The sequence below is a fragment of the Nannospalax galili genome, unplaced genomic scaffold (genome assembly GCF_000622305.1).
Source record: "Nannospalax galili isolate Female #2095 unplaced genomic scaffold, S.galili_v1.0 scaffold847, whole genome shotgun sequence".
NCBI lineage: Eukaryota > Metazoa > Chordata > Mammalia > Rodentia > Spalacidae > Nannospalax > Nannospalax galili.
Genome location: NW_008356498.1, coordinates 190287 through 215621, shown reverse-complemented (window position 1 = coordinate 215621; position 25335 = coordinate 190287).

Here is a 25335-nt window from a genome sequence, read left to right as displayed (position 1 = left end):
TGCACATCTTTGTGCGTGTTTCTGGGTCTCTATTTGTGTGCTCATGTGTCCAGTTACACAAAGTGCATATAGCTCCGTCTACAGAGAAGCATGCTGGAATAGACACATCTTTCAACTGTAAGATGCTGAAGTGCACTGATGGGGGATCTGTAGCAGATCGTAGTCTTCCAAGGATGCAACAATGACTTTTCACATCTCCTTTTGCCTACAAGGAGGCCTTGATGTTCTTCTCCTTACCCCCAGAGACCCTGGAAACCCTCAGTGCTTCCCCATCCAATTGTGTAGTCAAAGTGGTGCTATGTGACTTATCTGGATTCGTAAGAAAACACCAGACATCTTCCTCTGGTTTCTCTTGGGACACTCGCTCCAGACAAAAGTCAGTCCTTACACAGGAAGGCCAGTGACCCCAAGCCCACCCTCCTGGAGAGACCACAGAATGATACTCTATCTAGTCCAGTGTAGGCTAAGCTGAGCCCTCCAGTCACCCACGCTAGAGAAGAGTGAAGTGAGGCGGACGCTGCAGAAGCAGGTCCCCTGAATGAGTCAGATGATCTACAGAGAGCAACCAGCCAAACCCTCCCCAAATGTGGGACTCACTGAATTCATGACTTATAGTAAAATGGTTATTTCTTAAGCCACTGAGTTTTGGAAAGTTATGCTGCCTAGGAAAATGGGAACAAATATTCACACAAATATCAAAGCAGATCTCATTCTGGACTGTTCAGCACCTGCCCCACTCTAGACTGCATCTACTTATCACATCATTTAATCCTCAAGTCCAGACCATCAGCTAAGAATAGTGTATGTTTTTTCAGATGAGAAAGTGGATGTTAAATGGCATAGAAACTTGTCAACATCACAAGTGAGAGCTGAAAATGGAATCCAGGTTTCCTGGGTGCAGTTATCCCTCCTTACAAGTAGACTGTCCCATTGCTAAGATCCGGATTCTGTATGTGATTTGCTTTTTCCTATGCAGACTCACACGTCTTTAGCTTTTAGAGAAATGGATGCTATTACACATACTCTGTGTAACTTGCCAGTGCCAGCTAACAGATTTCGGAGTTAATTCACACAGACCTGTGCTATCATTATGAATGGTCAGAGAGTAGTGCAACAGATGGATTTAATCCAATGAATTTAACCAGTCCTCCTGAAGGAGAATATTTCGGTTTCTTAAATTATTATTTTTCACAGTTACAAATAATGTTTTAGGAAACTGCTTTGCACATATATCTTCATGCCCCAGTATAATTATTTGCCTAGAACGACTTCCTACACATCAATAAATTGAGTTCTGCGACGGTTGTGATTAAATTTCTTTAGCAGTGTATATGGACTCCTGTTCCACCACAGCCTTGACAACATGGGGGATCCACCAATGTTTCCTATTGTTCTTTTACAATTTCTCTCAGTGGCATTCTTTCAATGTTTGCTGAGAAGTTTGATCAAGGTTGCTTTGGAGATGATAGTGTTAAGTTTCTTTCCCTCTATAAAATGATTAAAACCATTTCAAGAAAGACCTTTGAATAGAGAGGTTAAAGGTATGAATTCCTGTGTCTGACTGTGCTGGACTGAACTTAAGCTGACATCTGTTACTGCTGTAACCCCAAACAGGTTATGTGGTCTGTCTGAGCCAGTTTCTTTATCTATGAAATGGGAATAAAAGTTGAACTCCTTTGGGGAATTCTTATCAGATGATGTAAGCATCAGATGATGTTAGGCCCTGAGCCTCACACATAACTGAATTATAACATAATATTATTTAACATTTACGTAACATTAAGAGGACACCTCTCGGTTATCTGACCAGAGTTTCTAAAGTCTTAGGAAAAGAGAAGCAGTCTGTGGGTGTGGAAGCATGTGGCTCAAGAAGTACCAGTCTCATCCCCCAGACTCACATCCTACAAATTCCTACATTATCCCTGATATACATGAGGTGCAATCCATGACACACGCTAGTCAACAATAGTTCTCAAACTGGAAAAAAATTTTAAGCCACATGAATTTTACGATTGTCATGATTTGAATGTGAGATGTCTGTTTTAGGCTCATGTGTTTAAACACTTGGTACCCAGTTGGTGGTATGGGGAAGTGGGGATCAGCTGGCAAAGGTGGGTCTCTGGGGTTTAGCCTTTGAGGGTTACATAGCCCAGCCCCGTGTCTGTTCCCACTCCCTGTCTTCCCAGTGTAGCTGCCGAGTCAGCAGCACCACCAGCTGCCGCTGCCACAGCCAGGAGCCTCCCCACCAGGTCTTCCCTGTCATGATGGACTTAAATACCCAAAACCATGAGCCTAAATAAATTCTTCCTCCCTCCAGCTATTTCTGCTGTGTAAACAAGGAAAGCAACTGATGATGGCAAAGAAGGGCTTGGAGGCTGGAGAGTAGCTGTGTGAGCACACCTAGGCCCCCTAATTCATCCTTCTGGTAGACATAACTTGACCCTCCCAAATTGCAGGAGCAGCACTTACCTACCAAGCTCCCCCTTTTCTTAGAAAAGTGACATGTCCCACACCTCTGCCCAGTCTCCCCAGTTAGAGAAATCTATTTTGATACCAGGGTAGAAAAACTGAGAAACTGGCAAGGGAAATGTGGTCTGCGAGAGAAAATGTTCCTTCTTCACTCACTGGGCTTTGTGTCCTCTAGATCCACTGTGACTACCAGCCAAGAGTGCAGCACTGACCTAGGAGGAGATCTTAGAGGCCCTCCTCCACCTCCTCTCCTTTCTTCCTCCTGGGACTCCTTCTGGAAGGCTAACCTTTGCCACAGAAAACTCCAATATAAACTTCCCTGAACCCTAGACAAAGGAAGTCACTTCCTGTAATGAACTCCAACTCCTTCAGAATATACAGCTTTCAGGGATAGCTGGGAACCGCCAGATGCTCTGCATTGATATTAAATGGTCATGTAAACACTTTCCAGAAGGTGACCTAGACACACAAGCCCCCTGGTTTCAGCCTGTTTGGGCTCGCTCCTGGGTGACAAGGGCACAGCTTAAGTTTATTGAAATCCAACTGTCTTCTTACCACGCAGAGTCCATAGAGCTAGCAAAAGGATAATACCAGTCTTTCCCCAATTCACCCACCCCAGTATCAATGTAAAAACTCCAGACCCCATTCTGGCTAACTTTGGAAAAATTATGTTCTCGGGGCCTGATCTGAAATACAGGCTATGCAATCATTACCAGCAAGAACTAGATCAGACTCTCAGGAGAATAGATATCTGGTTGCAAATAATCAGGCGGGCTAGCCCTGGTGTCCACACTCCTTGCCTAGGAGTGAGGACACATACATCCGGTCGTTTGTGGTGCCATGTGAACCAGACCCACCTGTGTGTGCTGCCAGTGCTCTCAGAGGGCAGCCTTTGAGGATACGTCTACCCGCTTGTAACGTTGAGAGAGTTCAGGAACAATTCTGTGTCACATCGTTTTTATTAAATATGTTATTCAATATTTATAAATGCATATAATATATTTGAACCAATCCAGTCCTCTATACATAGCCCTCCAATTTCTCTCTGTCTCTCTCTGTCTCTCTCTCTCTCTATCTCTCTCTCTCTTGTTTTGTAAATTAATACCCACTGAGTCGAATTAGTGTTGCCTCTGTGTGCATGAGTGTGGGACCATTTACTGGAGGATGGGTAGCCTCTCAGTGCCCACAACCCTGAAGAAAAGTGACTCTCCCTCTCCCAGTAGCCATCCTCTGGGATCATCATAGAAGAGGGGATGGGAAGATTGTAAGATGCAGAGGGAATGCATTCTGTGGTGAAATAGTATTTGTCAGACGTGACCGCACAGTTGCACACATGAACTCATAACAGCTGTTCTGCATGCACAAGACTTGTACAGGATCAAGTCACCCAAATGTCAGCATGAATGGGGCAGGGGCCCAGGTCATACAGTTTTCTTTTATAGATGATCCCCTTCTTCATACTATTTACAAACCCTTTTATGGCCACACCACTAGCAATTCTACAGTCTTTCTGGCTCCCCTGTCTGTAATCATAAGCCAGAATTCCATCCAGTACTCTCCTCGAGCTGCGGGGCAGCTGGCCCTGCCTCTCCCCATGGCCTCACATTGGCTGTATCTGTGGGGAAGCCGCAGAAGCATCCTCAGCAGATCCCATGACTTCTGAACGCCTGTGTCTGTGGTCGGAGTTCTGCTGCCTCTTCCATAGCTTCGCCATAGAACCTGGCTTCTCCCTAGCTCTAGCTCAGGCGCCGTTCAGACCAAAAGCAAGAATGCAACCTTGAGCACAGCTAACCATGCCTTCCTACTCTGACAGCTGTGACAGTGACTCTGGTGGTTTACTTTTTCTTAGTTTCTAAACTCGTTGGAAAATTGGTGGGATTTTTAACACTTTAGCTCGCTTCGGAAGTATTCTCTCCTTCCCATTACGCACTCTTGGCAGAGTGCTTTGCTTCCTTTTTCTTTTCATTCACTGACTCTTACTGACAAGAGAATTTGGTTTTCAAACACTGTCTAGATTCTCACTTGTGAGTACAGTGAAGGAAAATAGATGAGTCAAGAAGAGGTGGGGCTCCCAGAGCCATCTGTAGTACAAGGTATTCTTGGCCATGTCCTTCTGAAATGAACATGCTTCCTGGGAACGGTTCCTCCATCAGATCAGTGTCTAGTCAAAACTTGACATACTCTTTACGCTTTCCAGGATCTGAATTTCATAATTTAGGTTCACATTTTATTTGATACTACAAACCTCAGCTTATCAATCTTTAGTCTCTGTACCCATTTGACTCATAGTCCAAGAAGGGTTCTTAGAGCTCCAAATAAGGTTTCCACTTGTAGCTTGAGGATGAGCTTCTAAAGGCTTTTCAGGTCCCAAAGCACATGCAGATAATCCCTACAGTCTGCTGCCTGGCTCCAGACTCTTTCACTCTGTAAAAGATTTATTGAATTTCTGCTGCTTTCTAAGATTTCCTTTCCACTGACTCTATCACTAATGATGTTAGGCCCAAGTTTATGTCTGTTTCCTTTCTATACCTGTTTGGCTTGTCCTCCAGGAATTGACTTCTGTCTAGAATGGACCCAGACTGAGTCCCTTGCCAAAGCCACCTGCCTTCTTCTATGGCTTTGTCACCCTAACATCATCCATTCCTATTTCCTGCTTTGATATAAAAGCTGATTTTTTTGTATATCAACCAGATGAATTCCTCCATGATTTTAGGAAAGATCACACATATTCAGGGTGGCATGACTGTAGTAGACCTTCCATGATTTTAGAATGAGAAGGTTTCATCACAGAACTTTAAACATTCCTACTGTCATTGCGAATTGTAGAATTACTATTACTTATTTTTTTCAACTCAGTATGAAAAATTGACATCAACTAGATGGCATGGGGGTTTGGAATTCTGCAGTCCATCAATCAATCTACATATGATCTATCTATCAAATATCTATCATCTATCTAAGTATTGTCTCTCTCTTTTCTTCATGATCACCAACTAGTTAGTGGATGGAAAAAAATCTTGAGTCTCTCAAACCCAAATCATGGCCTGGGACAAGATGTCCATGTTAGGGAGTGATGGATTTGTCTAGGAGCACAGATGAATCTGATCCCTTTCACCAGAATTTCTGTTTTAAGATATAACCCATATACATAAGTGCATCTATAGCTCATGTGGGATTTAGTCACTTTTGCAATTTTAAATCCCAACTTAAAATGCTTGCTGAGAAAGGGAGTAAAAGGAGTGGAATGATTGTTCATTCTATCACTGTCCAAAAAGCCCATAAATTGAAGCAATGTTGGTTTTGAGACAGATATTCCCCTTGAAGAGCCTGGAGGATTCTCATCTTCCTGTGAACTGATGCTTGCCTCAAGTCAGAATCAGCCAGCAAGAACCAGGTCAGGAATCACTAGTCATCGATGGCTGGTATTCTTAAATAGTCATTCACCCAGACACAGTAGAAATGTCACAAACCATGGAGTGGGGGATGGAGTGGGAACTCATCATCTTCCAAAGCTCTGAGGCTCTTCAATATGGCCATATCGGAAACAGTATCTCCATATACAATTTGGGGCTCTAAGTGACTGAAAAGTCCAGGCAAATCTTTTCACATGTGAAGTTTTTAAGGGGGACATTATATATCCTTGGAGTTTTTAATAAATAAAACAAGAGCACACTAGTCAAGAAGGTGAAAATGAACCAGCTTTACAAATGAACTTTCTGGTTGGGCAAATACAGCTTCAGTGGAGCTCCCTACTCATCCATCCCCGCCACGTCACACGCGACCAGCACAACTTTCAGACCTTCTTCACCAGGGGCAGAGTCTGTCATTTGGAAAATCAGGAAACATGGGTCAGTAATTCACACCTCATTCATCAGAACCTTGACTTCCTCTCTTGCATTTCTTGTAGGAGGAACCTGGGGATGAACTAGGTCAGTGAAGGACCCCATGTGGAAACTTCCCAAATGGTAGTAAATATTGCTCTAAATCAGTCCTGGGCACTGCTGTCCTTTCATCACTACTCTGCTATAACCGGGGTAGAGCTCCATGTACTCAGAGCATGCTGGGTCACAGTAAAATGCTCCAGGAAACCCTGACTCTGCCATGTTGAGCAAGAGGCAAAGACACACACACACACACACACACACACACACACAAAAAAAAAAAAAACCTAGAAAGTATATAAAACCTTCTGGCGCCTTCTTCTCACACTAGAGCTGTGACATACTCGTTGATCCTGCTAGATTCTGCTGTAAGTGGTTGCACTACAGCTCCAAGGCACACCTTTAAGAGAAAATCAAGAAGAAGATGAGATGTGGAGGTAGACAGAACATCCTCTGTGGCAAGGTAAGAAACACAGATCCCAGATCCAGGGAGGAGAACCAAGTGATGATCCGGATGGAGATCAGGATGAAGCTAGGGTGGGAAATGGGAAGAGGGCTTTAAAAGACTTGAATTCCTGCTGCACAGAGCATGCACTTTGTCAAGATGAATAGACACAAGAGTGAAATGATCAGACTCTAGGGGCTAGAGTGATGGCTCGGCAGTTAAGAACACTGGTTGTTCTTCCAGAAGACCCAGGTTTGAATCCCAGCACCCACATGGCAGCTAACTCCAGTCCATAACTGCAGTCCCAGGGGATCTTGCAGCCTCTTCTGACCTCTGTGGGCATTGCACACATGGGTGCACTTATCTGCATGCAGGCAATACACACATACACACAAAATAAAAATAATAAATAAAAATTTACAAAAAGAAATTATCAGACTCTAAAACCTCCTGATTTAATAGATAAAGAAACAGAGAGCTGTAAATGTGAAGTGATTATTCAGGGGTACACTGTGACCGAGCTAAGATTGGAACAGAGGTCTTCTGACTTCCAGGCCCCCTGCTCATTAGTAACGGGAGGCCCCTTTAGGACAAAGTCACCTCAGCTCTGCGTGACTCTGTCATATTTTCTCATCTCACAGGGAGGTCTCTGGAGTAGCACTGAACTCCTTTTTTGCTTCATAATTGATATGTAGACCATCTTCTGCCTTAACCAGGGGTGACGTGCACTTGTTCTTAAAGAATACAAGCATGTGTACACAAATACTCCCCCATGTTTAGAGTAGGTAAGGATCCTTCTGGCACAAGCTGAAAAGGAATAAACAAAAGATGACATATAACATCATCAGTAATGAGAAAAACAAATTCTCAGTTGGATCAAAGAAGAATAAAAATCTTAGAACAGAAAGCAAAACCACTTGAAGAAAATGTCATAAAAACAGCATCCGCCCACGGCTTGCTGCCTCCCGTCTCCTTCCTCCTCAGCTCTGGCCAGCTGGTGTCTCTCTGGGTTCCACCTGCCTGGGCTCCTAGGCTTTGTTTGTAATTCTTGCTCAGAGATACCACTCAGTCCCTCAGATCTGAACTGGAGGACTGCAAGCCTGTAATGTTGTTCTTCCTCTGATGTCTGTCTGTCCTTCATGTCCTGAGTTTATCTATTTGTTCTTCTGAGGGGACTTCACTGCCTACCCAGAAATGTTCTATGGCCTAGAATTTTACCAGTTTGTGCACGTGTGTGGAAACAGTATGCATAGAAATATGACGATCCCTAAGAGCCAGTATCATATCTCTATAGCAAGTAATTTTCCATTACTGACAGAGCTGCTGAACTGTTTTCAAAAGACATTATGGGTGGTCTATGATTCATATAATGTGCTGAGGCAGCTCAGAGCTGGATGTGCATTGTGTCCATGAGTTCTAACAGGTTAATTTCAATCTGAGCGGAGATTTTTGGGTGTGTCCATCTATAACTCAGTTAAAGATTCAGAAGACATTTCTACTTTTACCCAATATTGAAAGAGATTGATTATATGTTTGAGACCATAGCCAAATTCAAAATTAGATGGAAATATTCCATCTAATAAAGATAATAAGAGTGATCTTATCTGTAAAATTAAATGGTATAAACACACTGGAAGAGTTCTGAGTTTAATAGCAACTCATGTGCTAAATATTTAAACACATTTCAAAATCATAGAAGTTGGAAAATTGTGTTCAAAAATATCTTACTGATGTGTTTCTACCAGCTTTAAGTATTTTAACTTAGAAATATACTTCTGGACTACTCTCCTAAGTAAGAAACAATAAAGTTTGATAATGATTATATATATACAAAATATTAAGTTAATGCAGCATTAAAATAGCAAAAATAGAAACAATTTTGATTCCCAATGTTAGAAAAATTCATCAGAATATTATGCACCATTCATTAAGTGTCAAACTTCAAAAAGCATTCAGTCAACTTTTTCCTCTACAATTCTGGCTTTATAACTCAAGTTGTGACAATATTCTAGGTTTCATAGAAAACATGTGGGGAAAACTGGCAGGGGAGGGGATGGATGATGCCATTTAGGCAGTCATTCTTTTTCTATAAGGTCGTCTCCGCAACTCTCCCATTGTCCTCGAAGAAGACAAGATCAAGGAAAGTCATCTGGGAATAAATGAAGACCAAGCCTCAGACGCCTGGGTTAAGAACTCCTGTCTCATTTAAATATCAGGTCAGCACTGAAATTTCCATGTCAGCAACCCTCCAAGAAAAAAATATTATGAGACGCATTTTCTATTAATGTTTATTCCTCAAGTTTCTACAACATAAAGATTTTTTGAGACAGGGTCTCCCTGTAGCCCCAGATGGCCTGGAACTCTCTATGTAGACCAGGTTGGCCTTGAACTCACAGAGATCTACTTGCTTCTGCCTCCCCAGTTCTGGGATTAAAAGCATGCACCACCACGCCAGGCTTCAGACTCTGTTATTTGTATCTTGCAGGTTGTATCAAGAAGGTGACACACCTGTGACTCTCTTTACAACCATCATCAACAACAGTGTAAACCATATCCTTTTCTTTTTCTCCCTGATCTCTGTTTGGTTATCTGCACGCCTGCCTCTGAGAAAGGAGTTTAGGGTGATAAACTCCAATGACATCTTCTGCTTCAACTGCCAAGGACATACGATAAAGGAAATTCCAGATGATACTGAACCTCTAATGAGAAAGAATCAATGAATTTCTGGAGCAGAGTTAATTAATAAATGTTTTGAATTCTTGGATCATACTTATAGCCATACAGATCAAGACATTTTTAAGAGCAAAGAAAGAACATTGGGTTCTTCTATTATGAAGTTGGTTGGGAAATATGGAGAAGTAGGAAGATCAGAAGTTATGGTAAAGCAAGACTTTGTTTGGTTTATCTATGCCAAACATCTGTTATCTAATCATAGACAAGAACCTGACTTACCTGTTACTCATGTTTTAGGTGCCATGTGGACAAAACAAGGTCTACCTTTCAGTGACACTGGCAGAAAGGAGCGAGGATGTGCCTAACAACATTTAGTGAGCTGGTCAACCTAGTCAATGCTGAAGAGCTAAGAATAACTCTCCTAGTACAGAGAACACTGCAGGGCTGAGGGTCAAATCTTTATTTTGTTTATTAATTTTGTGCAACCACTTAATCTCCAAAACTTTTGTTTTTGCCCTTATGAAGTGGAGGTAAAATACATTTAAAAAAAATATTTTATTATTTTTATTTTATGTGTATGAATGTATTGCCTGCATGTATGTGAGGGCGCCCGTGTTGTGCAATGCCACGGAGGTCAGAACAGGGTGTCAGATTCACCTGGAACTGCCATATGGGTGCTGGGAATCGAACCCGGCTCCTCAGTGCTCTTAACTGCTGAGCCATCTCTTCAGCCCCAAAATACTTTTCTTCATAGTTGTGTTATGTTTTGCCTGGGGAATATGCATGGCCTCAGGAGATGATCACTGTTCAGTGTTTATCATTTTTATGTGATTCTGGTGAGAATCCAGGTACTGTGTTGTGTTCTGGTGAGCCTTTGAACAAGAACACCTCACTTATGCTTTATCAATACATGGTTTATCCAGAACTCTGTCTTGAGACCTTCTCTGTCCATTTTTATTAGAAGAGATTCCAAGGTACAACATACTGGGGGTGCTTAGGGATATTTCTTTTAGAGTATGAAATAGAAAGCAGAAAGATTTTCCAGATACAGATGAGTCAGTTTGTTTATTTAGAGGCCCATTCAGGGTAAGTCACAGCAACGCTGCAGTGAGATAGAAATATGTGACCTTTTCTTCTTCCAGCTCACTTTTTTTGAAAATTCTCTGAGTTTTCCTCTAGGAAATGCAGGTATTTCAGTATAGGAGTGGCTTACTATAAGATTACTTATTATATTGTTACATGCCTGAGCTGTACAAGACTTGACTCAGAGAAGAAAGACTTAGACAACAGAGGCAGGTAGAAGGCAGCACCAGACAGAAAAAAAGCTACTGTATTTGTTCAATCCATGCACTGAAGTTGTTTCATGCTAAGCCATTGACTAAGATTCTCTGCCTTTAGTAAGCGCTAGTGCTTAAAAGCAGATACAGAATGGAATCACACAGGACCAGACTATGCCAACAAAACCGAGGTTTACAGCAGAAAGAGAGTTAGGAGGCTTTTTCAGAACCAAGGATAGTTACAACGTACCCACAGGAAGTGATTTGTTTCTGTTAGAATAATCTGGACAGAAGGCCTTGAGAACGGATAACTAACCTCAAAGATTGTGGAAGAGGCATTTTTCTCCCCCAGTGGTGCAACATCCTTATAAGAGCATGCATAAAGGGTTGCTTACAAGAGAACATGTTAGTTCATATCGTAGTTAATTTAAGAGTCTGTTTTCTTGTAATTTTCTCTTGTTCCTTGATGCCCCATCCTCTTTCCACAGTTATAGTCAGCCATCTCACTCTGTAAAATCCAGTTGTCCTAGTTTGTTCTTCATTGCTGTGACAAAACACTCTGACCACTACCAACTTGGGGAGGAAAGGGTTTATTGAGCTTACATCTCCCGGGTCACATCACAGTTCATCGGGGAGCCCAAGGTAGGAACTCAGGTCAGGAACCTGGAGGCAGGAGCTGGAGCACAGGCCATGGAGGAATGCTGCTTACTGGCTTGCTCCCCTGGCCCCTGCTCAGTCTGCTTTCTTATCCAACACAGGCCCACCTGCCCAGGGGTGGCACCACCCACAGTGGGCTGGGCCCTCCCACATCACTCATCAAGAAGATGCCCCTCAGACATAGCCACAGACCAGTCCTATGGAGGCAATTCCCCGACTGAGGCTCCCTCAACCCAGGTGTGTCAAGTTGACACTAAAGCTATCCAGCACAATAGTCCTTAATCACACTCATATACTTATAAAAATATATACCATTTTTAGCGTATTTTAAAGATATAAATGGTGCTGTCCTGAAAGCCTTGTTTTTCTTTCATTTTCTTTTTTTTCCTATTGAGTTTTTGACCATCCATGTTATTGTAAGCTCATCAACTTCACTGCCTTCTTCCAGTCCATACAGTGTAAAAGTATATAAACACTGTTTTATTTATTTCCTTAGCAATAGCCACTTAGTTTGATTTCAATTTCCCATTAGCATAAAACTGCTGATCACTAAAGTGGAAAAGGCATACTAAATTTTGATAAATATTTCAAGGGTCCTAAATCATGATTAAATTATAAAAGCAAAAAAAAACCCTGTTTCTTTGTACCAGCAATAACAAAACCCTAAATTTAACATATACAAGAAATGGTGATGACCTGTGTTTCGAGCCCAGTATGAAAATCCTGATTTAGTGGGGGGACCCCAACCTTTCCTTTGTTCACTGATTAATATTTTCCTGCTGTTCTCTGACTGTAGAGCTACTATGTAAAACAATGCCCATCCTTCCTCCAGGGAGCACCATTTCATGCTGTATGTGACACATTTTTTTGTGTTCTATTGCTTTAGAACTGCAAGTACTGGATAAACTATGAGTTTTCTTATTCATTCATCCTACAAATCTTTATTCAGTAACTACCATGTGCCAGATGCTTTGCCAGTGCCGGGGATACTGGATGAACAGTCAGGAGACCTGTCCTGTAATATGACGGTGATGTAAACAAAAAGGTACAAGAGAGGATACGTTGACAGGCAGAGTGGGGCATAAAGAGTCAGGGAACAGGTGTTGATGTCAAGCTAGGCATCTTTGGGGAAGGGAATCACAACCCTCCCTATTTCCCCATGAGAGTCTAGACCTACTGAGGGAAACACCCACATTTTCTAGTTCACCACTGTGTTCTGGTGCCTGGTATAGCTCTTGATACACATAGATAATCTGTCTTGGAAGACAAAGAAGTGTTTACGGGTCAGGAAGCCATTTCATGCTGAACAAACGTCGTGTTTTGAAAAGTATGAGAAATCCCTGAGGTATATGAGACTCTATGAGGAGCTCCAGCTTATCCGAAAAAGAGGCTTAAAACTGGGTCACACTGAAAAGGGATGTATGTGCTTTGTTGCAGTGATTAGATTTTATCCTGAGGACAACAGTATCTACAGAAAAATTTTAACAAAGGAAGAGAAATGATCAAATTTGCATTTCAAAAATAGGCGTATGGGAAGAATGATACCCCTAGGGTAGAAAACAGGATAAAATGGTGGCAGGCAAACAACTGGGAGAGCTTGGAATAGAGGTATCACTAAAAGATGAAGGCTTCACCGGTTAGAAGCATTGCGAGGAGTAGACTAAGTTTTGAGAAGTCAAAGAACATCTTCGTTCTTTATCACCCAGTGAGAATGCCCCCTGTGGCTGAGGACAGAAGCACGGCATTCAGATGAAGCTTGCCTTCTCCTGGAGTTTCCCATCTAGTCCAACCTTGTCATTAAATAGTAGATATCTACTAAGTCTTGTGACAGGAGAGCCACTCAGAGCATGAGTGCGATTATCAGATGCCTAGTCCAGCCTCTATGTGAGCCAACTTCCTACTGGAGGCAGAAATGTCCCAGAACCCTAAAAATGGCAAAATGGTCTAGAAGAAACTTCGAGAGAAAGGGACAGACAGTGCTCGGAGTCCACAGTGCAGGCAGCACGCGTTCGAGGAAGAGCTGATGAAAGCTAAGGCTTCATGAGTTCTCAGCAAGGCCCCTGAAGATCTTCTCCGAAGGCAGGCTGAGGAGCTTGGGCTTTGTTCTAAGGACAGCAAGCAGCCACGGTGAAGGGAGAAGTGACATGATCAGCTTTGCGTTCCAAGCACTGGAGGGTCTCAAGACTCGGACAAGTTTGGGAGACAGGGTCAGTGCTCTGGATGAGAAATGACAGAAGGCCAAGTAATGTCAGGGTCATGTCACACATACAAGAAAAGGGACATTTTGGGTACTGTATTCATAGGAGCTGACAATCAACTTGTGGTGAAGGAAAATGTGAGAAAATCAAAGATGAAAGCCACTTTGGGGAGTAATACCAGTAAAGGCACACTGGAGGAAGTTCTAGTCCTATTGGGTGTGAATGTGCACACCTCTCCCCCCAACCCCTGTGTGTGTGTGAGGAGGAGTAAGTAGTAATAGTAGTAGTAGTAGTAGTAGTAGTAGTAGTAGTAGTAATGTCGTTAGCAGAAGAAACTTTGAATTTGAAACACTCAACCTGTAAGCAAGCTCTTGGGATAAAGACTTAGATGAGCCCACGAGAGTAGCTGAAGGAACCAAGTAGTGTAGAAAAACGGTAAATGAGTCAGTACTGCAAAGAGATGGAAGTGCGCTGGTTCCTCACTGAACCCATGAAGACTTCTGACTCCTTCGCATCAAACATGCCCTCTGTTGCATCTTTCAGTTCATCCTTGCAGGGGGTGGCAGCTCGCCTGTCCTCAGTGTTGATGATAGTGTGGAGAAAAGGACAGAAATATGAACAGAGGGTGTAACTTGGTGGGGGAATTCATATTTTTCACAATGTTCCAGGAGATGAGATTATGCCACTTTTTTAAGACAAGATGGCAGTTCCTGCCAGATCCAGGCTTATGTCTAAGCTCAGATGCACCAGTGAGATGCCCTTTAGATCCCTGACTCTGGCTGTGGTCCCTTCCTCTAGACTGAGGGATTGGTGATAGGAATTCAGGGAGGAGCGGCTCACAGACTACTCACTGGCACCAGACTTCAGATCTGAGAAGCAACTTCTTGAGCAAAAGTTTTCCTCTTGGCTCCACTTCCTGTTTTTTCAGTATGACTCAGTTTTGGTAAGAAATAAGTGTTTTGGCTGCTCCTCAAGAACAGAGCCTGTTGTCAAAGAGGATTAGGGACAACGTGCTCTCCTCTTCAAAGTCCCGCTGTCCTCTCTTCCTGCATCCGTCTGCGCTGGCTCAGGAAGGAACAGCAGGCCCAGCATGCGTATGTCAGCTGTGTAGCCCTGTGTCTCTAATGGTGGAGCCAACTGGGGGAGGCCAGATCTGCCAGCTTGTCACCAGGCAAGGGAATCCACTCCATACACGGTGAATATGTTCATTTCTTCCCTTTCTTACCGCTTAGAAGTTCTTGTTTCTCTGATCTTCTGAGAGCTCATACCAATGTCACCATCTCTCTAAAGTTAGGGTTATGATTTCTTATTCCACAAATCAGCCCCTTTGCATCACAGCTGAGCATTTGCTCACAACAATACACACAGGTCATGAAGAAATTTCTTTTAAAAAATATATATATTTTTTATTTTATTTTATGTGTATGAGTGTATTGCCTGCATGTAGGTAGGTATACCAATGTTGTGTATTGCCCCCAGAGATCAGAAGAAGGTGTTAGATCCCCTGGAACTGGGTTACAGAAAGTTGTTAGTCGCCATGTGGGTGCTGGATTCAAACCTGGGTCCTCTGCAAGAGCCGCCAGTGCTCTTAACCACTGGGCAATCTCTCTACCCCCAAGAAGATATTTCATCTCTGAGTTTTCACTCTTGAAGTCTGAGAGATCTCTCTGATCTAACCCTCAGAGATTCTGCTAAATAGGTGGAGGATGCAACTTGGCATCGGGGTTTCATGAGTCTCCAAAGCCACTGTTTGAACAAGTGATTTTCAAACTTTAATTTATACTGACTTCCCCTGGGCTTCCTTTTAAAATGGAGATTCTGATTCAGGGAACTAGGGTCAGCCTGGTAGTCCTACTTTCTCTAGTTCCTGAATGATGCTGGTGTGGCTACGCTGAAGAATATACTTAGTGGTGAGATTCTAGATCGTTGTATTCTCTACCTGGACTATTGCTCCATCTTTGCCTGATTAGAGAATGATCCAAAGCTCTGTTTTAACATCCCTTGCTTCTCAAGGACCTTCTTAACTTCTTAGGACATTTTCTTGCCCTCCATAAAATGATCACATATTTCTTATGACTACTTGCACTGGCACAGACTTCTACCACAGCCCTGAGGCCCTGTCCTCCCAGGCTCTTGAGCTCCAGACATATTTTTTTTGTCTTTGAGGTCCCTATAGTATGCTCACAACCATTCCTTGAAGAGGAATGAGTCTGACTTACCTGTTCCACGTCTGTTGTATTTCTCCCCAAAGGCTTATAGGGCTATTTGTTTTCATCTGTTTCCCCCATAGAATGTAAGTGCCAAAAGAAAAAGGCTTTTTAATGGCTGGTGTGTGTGTGTGTGTGTGTGTGTGTGTGTGTGTGTGTGTGGCCTAGTACAGAACAGATGCTTAATAAATGCTTGTTGAATAAGTGTTAGACAAGGCACTATATGCAGTACAAGGCAGCATCTAACCACGAATGATAAGGCATTTGTTATTTACTGGGCCAAGGAGATGGAGAGTGGAATGGAAAATTTTATTGGAGGACAGGGTACAACAGAAACAGGAGACAAACATAAAGGAAACTTCCCAGACAACACAGTGGCATATAGGCAAGATGCTTCTTAACAGAATGTAAGAACTTGTTATTGACCTATTTGTTCAATGAATCTTTCCCTCCATCCACATCACCAACTCTTCTTTAACCTTCTTCATCACCACCTTTATCCTCCTCCCCCTCCTCCTGCTCCTCCTCCTCGTTCTCTCCCCCCCTCCTCACCCTCCTCCTCATCTTCATCCTCCTTGTCCCCCCTCCTCTTCCTGCTCTTCCTGGTCCTCCTCTTCCTCCTTCTTCTTTCCTTTCCACCATCAGCATTTTCATCAGTATCATCATCATCATCATCATCATCATCACCATCTGCAGTGCTGTAGATCAGACCCAAGGCCTCACCAGTGCTACACAAATGCTCTGCCACTAAGCCACATCCCCAGTCTTTCCATTGATATGGAAGGAGCTCATTAGGGGCCATGACACTCTTGCCTGTTGACACCTGCTGCAGAGATGTGACTATCTGGCACTGCCCGGCTTCTCTTGCCACCTCACTGCTGTGGTGTTATGTAATCACACTATGCCTTAATTACCGATAAAATGAATTTGAGAATGTCCCATTAGTTTTTCTTCTGGTCTTCAAATTCCCAAGAACTGAGCTCAGTTGTTCCCTCGAGGAATAGCAAGCTGTGTGGCTCTGCGTTACACGGTACAGACCTAACCATTAGACTTTCAGCAGCATTGAGGAATATGTGTAAATGTTTGTGGGCTCTAAAGTCATCCAAAAACTCAATTCATTTCCTCAATGATCTCCTAGTCTGGTGTGAAATTATAAAAATACAGCTTTTTTACAAATAATTTCCTTTGACTTAAGATTTCTGAATGGATTTTGAAACTTATCCATTTGTTGGGTACTAGGAGAATTCAGAACAACAGAAACAATGGGCATCCCACTAATCAGCTCCCATTCTTCCCGCTGACGTCTACCATGGGAGGAGCAATGCATTCTTCTGAAAGTGGGGGAAAAATAGGTTTGTAATAATCATATGGACACTGAGTCAAAATATAAACATGGCATTTACAAGTGTTGCATACTCTCCGGTGTCCTAGAGAAAGTAGGAGTCTATCTCAAAGATTGATCACTAATGCTTTATTATTTGGAAATTGTGAACACAGGGTAGTGGAAGTGAGAAAAAGCATAGAGATAGAAAAGAGAAGCAGCCCAAACCCTGTGCTGGCATTAAGGAACACTGCATCCCAGTGAGCTGCACAGAGGCTCAGCAGTTTGCCTGACAGGGCGGTCTGTGCCTTATGGAGGCCATTGTGTAGTGATGGGATGTTTGGGGAAGCCCCACTGTAAAGAAACCCACTGCAGGGATGATGCAAAGAGCACTTACCTCCTAGGCTTTCTCTGTCATTTATTTTATGCTGAGTAAAAATACAAGCTCCCCAGAATTTACTGTTGTCACTACCTGTGTTCCATTCTCATATCCTTAGTGGGTGTTCAAAATGCCACATCCCTCATCCTAAGAGTATAACGACAATTATTTCATTCTAGGCATGGTGGAATTTGATGGGTATAGCTAATCAGCCTGGCTATGTGTTAACGATCAGTGCAGGGACAGAGAACATCTTCCGAGTGGCCAGCTGACCTTGGGAGCCACAATAGTCTGAAAGTTCCAGGTAGCCAGAAACAGTGGTCTATGAGACCAGATTCAGTCCATATTTAGTACAGAAGGGATCCTGGGGAGATTTCAGCTCAATTCCTTCATTTCACAAATAGGAAAAGCAAGTCTGAATAAGATTATGGTTTGTTTAATAGCCTGAACCTTATAAATTTCACAAATGGGATACAGAGCTATGATTTTCATAATGTTTTCTTCACAAAATCATGGCTCTGATTACACAATGGATGATATATATTGTGTTTCAGAAAAATATATCATTTGACTGAATGACTTCATAGTTAACAGCCTGTGCTCAGCTAAGTGGATCTGCATCAAGATTAAACTCTGGCTCTGCGATTACTTGCTTTATAGTTTTGGTCATTACCCAATCAACTTGAGTGTAAGTTTTCTCATCACTTAAGGGATAAAGTAATATTACAAATTTTCTGCAGTTAAGAGGCCTCTGAAACATTGGCACAGTATCTAGTACACAGACTTATAAAGAATCCTAAAATAACTGTACTTTAATGGCATTCCAGTATTTTTATCTGATTCAGTGTAAGTCCTTATTCAATTACCTCTATAAACTTTAAGCTTGATGTTAGACATCCACATACTTACTCCCACATCACACATCCATTCCTCCATCTGACCTTCAATTCATAATCCATTCATCTATCTGTTCACATGTATCGCTTAGTAAATAGTCAATGATACAGTAAAGCTTTGCTTTATTAAGCATGAGAGTATGCTGATGTTCTTTTTTAATTGTTACAAACCACAAATGCATTGTCAAAAGTCCCTTTCCTTCATGAATGAAAAGTGTAAGTGTCAAGATTGCATCCAGTGTCAAAGGCACAAAAACAAATTCCACTCAGTCTGTATTTTCGCATCAGTCTTACATAGGCGTGTGAATTCTTCTTTATTTATAATGAACCAGGGTCAATCAGAAATTAAATATCTTGCCCATTGTAAAATTCATCTCAGGATTTTTCTAGACAGAATAGGAGACAGTAAGCAGAGAAAAGAAAGAGGATTAATTTCTCAGGCACATCAGTGTAACACTGTTGAGAGATGATATTGTCTAGATGGTTCTACAGAGACCTGCCAAAAATAAGATTGGAGGTAATAGGGCTGGACAGGGCTCAGCCAGACAATCACTCCGTATTGCTCACTGGATGAAATGGTTCCCTGAGATGTGCTTTCCAGTTATTTGTCCAGATTTCTATGATCTTAACAGATTGCTCCTGGGTAGAAAATAGCTTGCCTTTTCCAAGCCCTGATTTAATTCAGCCTGGTTAATTCCTTTGTAGCCTGTACAGATCCCAGAGGGAAACATAGTTAGCTAACTCTCATCTGGGGCCTGGTTTCCCAGGATGGGCCAAGGAAGCTGTTGTACTTGATGACTTCAAATGCTGCTGATGTCAGGAGCAGAGATTTCACTTCTTCTGGGTGCTGAGCATCAGCAAAATCTACATTGGCTATATTTCCAAGGACCAGATGTCCTACCAACTCTGCTTCACTCTGGGAGTTGGGAGCCCAGGGACAAGCGTGACACAGGCAGAGAAGCATCAGCCAAGGCTCGCTGAAACAGTGGTTTCCAGCCTCAGGTGGCTACAAGCAGAGGGTGGCCACATTTCCTCTTCCCCACACTTCACAGATACCTTCATATTATCAAATAAAAATTCCCGACCTCTTCACTTCTCCAAATAAACAAACAAAACTGTGATTGTTTGATCATTTTTAACAGATTGACCCTGTAAATCTGCCTTTATTCCACGTCAGCCAGAGATCAAGCATGGCTAAATCCTTCTGCTTCTCTGTGAGTGTTAGCCCACCTCTACAGTGAGAAGGATGTAGTGCTGTACTTGCAAGTACAGACCCTATGTTCACGCCCAGCTATGCCATTTGTTAGCTGGGTGATCTCTGGAAGTTTATCAGTCTCAAGTGAACATGGGTATCATGGGAATACTGACTTCATAGGATTTTTGAAATGATCAAATGCAGCAGTATTTATAAAGTTCTCAGAACAGTGCCTAGTGCTTGGTAAATATGCTATGAACATTTGCTACTTTCAAAACCTGAGAGTCCCATCGGATAGAAAGACGGCTCAATGGGTAAAGCACTTGCTATCTTGCTATGCAAGTATTAGGACACCAAGGACTCACATAAAGTCAGTTGAGAGGGAGAGATAAAATTCCTGGAGTCCTACAGATCAGCTACAATACACACATTAAATAAATAAATAAATAAATAATAAATATATTGTGTGCTAAGTTAAGGTTGTCCACTGACCAATAAACAGACATACACTCACACAAATATATGAAATAAAATAAATATAAAATCTGGGGCTCTCCGTTTAAGATTCCTCTCACATTAAGGAGCAAGTAGCCACCTCAGTGGAGACTACTGGTGGCCAACCCATCAACTGGTTATTTTCTCTTTCCCTGAGTTCCCAGATAGTATGTGGGAAAACACTTTCAAATCCCCCAGTCCCCACATGACAAAGGAGCATGATTAGGCTGGTTTTACTGGTTTTACTCTCATGTCAGGAAAATGTCTCATTTAGTGAACTTGTAAAGAATAAATTATAAGCAAATTTATTTAGCTAGAGAATTTTTAATGAACCTGGGAAAAATATCCCCATGGTATCTTTAATCTTTATTTCTGATTTCAACATAAAATGTGCCAAATAAGAAAGCTCGTTCCATGTTGCTTTCCAGTAGAAAAAAACAGCCCTAAACCCAAATATCTAAATATACAAATTGTTGTTATTATTATTATATATTATTATTTTATGTGTATGAGTGTATTGCCTGCATGTATGTAAGTGCACCTGTGATATGCAATGTCCATGGAGGTCAAAAGAGGGCATTGAATCCCCCTGGAACTGGAGTTAAGGATGGTTACAAGCTGCCATGTGAGTGCTGGGAACCCAATCTAGGTCCTCTGCAAGTACAGCCAGTGCTCTTAACCACTGAACCGTCTGTCCAGTCCTTTAAATATACAAGTTTTCTGTGGGCACAGTGGTCTCTTTCATTCATAAGGCAATTTACAGAGATTTCATCTTCAGTCACTAATTTTATTCCTACAATAAATTTTAGGAGTCTATTTTTAGGATAATTTTCTAAGGCACCTCAGATTCTTATAAACTCAGTGACCTATTCACTTGGTGGGAGCTGATGATGCTGGAATTACAGCTACATCTTCTAACAGTCAATTGCTTCTTTCATTTTGAGATACTTCCTTCTTTTTTACTCTAGTGATATTTCCTAGATTTTCTTCTATCTCTTGGCCAATCTAATCTGGTTACCTCGTTTTTTCTTTCATTACTTTTGTGTACATGTTTGTGTGAATGTGTGCACATGTGTATGAAAGTACATATGCTCATGTATGTGCATGGGTTCAGGGGCCAGACTTTGACATCAGGTGTTTCCTTCAATTGCTATCCAGTTTTTACGTGTGTGCATGCGTGTGGGTTTATGAGTGGGTCTCTAATTAACATGATACTTACTGTTAGGCTGACCTGGTTGGTCAGTGAGCTCCTGGGACCTGGGATCTATCTGTCTCTGTGCACTCCCTTTCCACCCAACGCTGGGATCATAGGTGTGCACCATGCCCAGATTTTACACGGGTGCTGGGTATGTGACTCAGGCCCCTGTGCTTGCATAGAGGCATTTCACCAAATAAGCCATCTCCCCAGCCCCACACTCCTCCTTCTGATCTTTAAATATGAAAAGTTCTGGGGTCTGTTTTTGCCCCTCCTTCAGGCATACTCTCCCATTAGAGAATATGACTTTGTATACTGTGTGTATTTTCCACTTACAGAGTGATGTGTTTATTGATGGTATTCACATTACAGGGTAAATTCTGAGGGCTAGGATTTTAAGTCTTGTTCAATTCTGTATCCCCAGACTCTAAACAATGCTTGGAAACTGGTACTAAATAAATGCTTGAAAAGTGAGTGAAAATTTAATTTCAAGAAAACACACTTCTGGCATCAGCAGTGTAGATCAAGGCTTCTCAGTCAGTGTGGTTGGCATGTGGACTGATTCACTGTTGGTGGGGGCTTCCTGTGCACTGTTCAGTGTTTAGTAACCACCACCTTGGCTTCTAAATGTCACAATGACAGTAACAACAACAAAACAAACCTCTCTAAATATTTTTAAATTTAATGAGCAGGGCATAATCATTCCTCCCAAGAATGACTAGGCTACTAGAAACTCAGCTTACAAGAAATAAAAGATGATGTTTCTATTTTCAGCTCTGTGACAAGTTGGTTTTCTGAGCCTCATCTACATATCAAAAGTTTGAATATCTACCTTACAACCCAGTTGTGAAGATTAAATGAGTTCATGCATCAAACATGAACGAGTGTCCAGTTGATGTCCCCTTTCCTCTATGCTTTTGGTCTGACCTTCCTGAGGTCACAGCCAGTGCATCAAGGTCTCACTCCACTTCTCTAATTTCTGTTCCACTGCTCTTGGCAGTTTTCAAGGTCACAGGTGCTTTTCGTTCCATACCCAGTAGCTAGGTCTTATCTGCTGCTGTCTTCTGACCAGACACACATAGCCGTCCTCTAGCCCCTGGGTAGTCGTCTATTCTGAATTCCCTGCCTGATTCTGGCACTACAATGCCATCCCATCTACTTCCTGCCAGATCTTTTCCATACCTGGATCATTCTTTTCATTTGTTTGGAGGGTTTTTTTGAGACATGGTCTTACTATGTAGCCCAGGCTGGTCACAAACTAGTGATTCTCCAATCTCAGCCTCTCAAGTGTTGAGATTACAGCTGTTTGCCACTACACTTAGATTTGGACCAATTTATCCTATCATCTTTGCAACTACTTAAATTCAAGCAAAGTTCTCCTATGCTGCAGCTCCTCCTGCATCCACAGCTATAAGGAAGCTGACCAACCTGCGTGGGTTAATTTAATGGTTTCAAAAGCACACAGAGGTTATTGCCTGCCTGGATTCTTGTCTGATAAATCACAGGATAAGATTAGTTAGGTGTTAGTGGGAATTGCCTTTCCCACTGGCCATGAGATAAACATCTATTTGCCTTTCTTGAAACAGATAATCCTAAATCCCCTTCCAATTTGAGCACTGCATATTCAGGTTTCAGCCACTGGATAGAGAAACAGTTGAAAGAGACAGAACTTTAAAATCAGATATATGGTCCCATCCCTGCCTCTCTCCAGATGCTTTTTGATGATGATGTGCCATAATAAAGGGTCCAGGTTTGGGGATCAGAGAAGCAGAGTACCCCTTCTCCTATACACTGGTATTTGCAGTATGGTGCTCTGTAGGTTGGTTATTTTCTGAGACCTTGAGGCTCTTTTGTTTCCTATCAGAAGTTGTTCTTATCAAAGTCATAAGCAAGGATATGTGAGCAGCATCATTTAAAAGCATCTGGCACAGGGCTTGGTAGATGGCTCAGTCAGTTAGTGTTTCTCTTGCAAGCACAAGGAACTGAGCTCTACCCCCAGATCCCACATAAAAAAGCCAGGTGTGGTGGGGTATGTTTGTAATGCCAGAGCTTGGGAGGTGAAGACAGGTTGATCCTGGGGCTCACTGGCCAGCCAGCCTCACCTACTTGGTATGTTCCAGGCCAGTGAGACACCCTGTTTCAAACAAAACAAAAGCAGACAAAAACAGCGGACGGTGCCTGAGGAATGACACATAAGGTTGTCTTCTGGTCTCCAAACATGTATGCATATGTACACACACAGACTCCATACAGATGCCTGACACAAAACATGTCTTCTTTAAATGTCATTAATGCTTACTTTTACCTTCCAAGCGAGTACCTCAATCTAATCCTTATATTCTGTGGTAAGAATCATTGACTTCTTTAGAACAACAGTTCCCGTCTCCTAAACCTTACATTTCTCAACATCTTTGCTGTGGTTTCAGTGTAAAATGTCCCACATAGGCTCACGTGTTTGAACACTTTGTTCCCAGTTAGTGGTGCTGTTTGGAAGGGGCTGGAACCTTTAGAAGGGACAGCCTTGCTGAAGGAAGTGAATCATAGGAGTGGGCCTTGACGGGTGTCAGCCATGACCTGCATCTTGCCTGTTCTCTGCTTTGTAACTGTGGTCTCAATATGATCAGCCATTTCATGTTCCTGCCATCAAGCCTTCCCTTCAAACTCTAAACCCTTCTCCCTTAAGTTACTTCTTGGGTGTGCGTTCATAGCAACAATAATATAGTCTTCTTCAAGGATATTTTTGTATAGTTATAACATCATTAAGTACCAATTGACTTAAATGAACTCAAATCTGACACACTACAAGAAGACAGGAAAGAAAATTATAGTGTTAAAAAACATAGCTGAACGTAATGTGAATATAACAATCTCCCCAATCCAAAAGGATACAGAGGAATTGGCCTGGGAGTTCTATATGTTGTTAGAGCTGGCTCTGCCTGAGTGAGCAGTGATTTGCAGGAAGATAGAGCTGAGTTTTGAGTTAGACCAATCTTGTGTCTAGTGGAGTCCCAAGAAAACGATAAATCAAGAAATAACTACTTCGTGGAGCATGTGTAATGTACCTGAGTCCTAGCAGTGTCATTTATAAGCAATCGTTTTGAATCTTGGTGCTGTGTCCTCTTAATCTGTTAAAATAGAAACAGCAAAGAGGGAGAAACAAAGTAACAGAAGTGAAGGGAGGCGCGGGGTCCCCCGCTTGTGTGTTACACTTCATAGGCATCCCAACTCTGCAAGCTTTACCTTCCTCACTGACATTTCTATTTCTGAATAAAGCTAGTAAGGGCTCCCAAATTTTGGAAAATTTTATCACATCTCACGCTGGGAAAGATCTGAGATGAGCTAGAATAAACAGTAGTGGGGTGGGCGCCGGCTCCACTATGCCTGGCCAGCTGCCCTCCTCTTGGGATTTTTCCTGTCTGTAAATGTATGGAGTAGGCATGACCTAAGAGCTCTTCTTAGGTTAGTTCTAAGTAGCTCTGAGAACTAACTGACCTTTAAGGGAGTGAGTGGCTAGAAGATGGGCTCTATTTCCCTAGACTTTGAACAATTTAAGTTAAATATGTATGTTTGTAGATGGAGGTATTGAGAAGGGTGCACTGGGGAAAAGGCACCTTCATGACATTACAGCTTGCATAAACACAGATAGGTTGAACCCTCTTTTCCATCTGTCATTCCTCTTTCTCAGTCTAGACTCTCATTGACCAGGGCTTGGATCATTCATGCAGCTGGCATGACTGCTATCTGGGCTGCCAGCCTGTTAACCTCCAGGCCAGCCAGCAGGTGTACTGCTACGAATTAGACTACATAATTCCTGCAAGACCCTGGACTGGCCCTCAGGGAAAAGTCTGAGGTTCTTAGTACTGCTGCTCACTCCCAAGGGATCTGGTTCTTGCCTGCACCTCCAGCCACATCTTCACCATTCACCTTTTCAATCTCCATTTATTGAAAACCATTCCATTCCATTCATCTTACTTGATTGCTTCCCTATTCAAGATGTGTTCCTTCCCCTTACTGATGATGGACTAGAATGGATAAATAACTGGATAT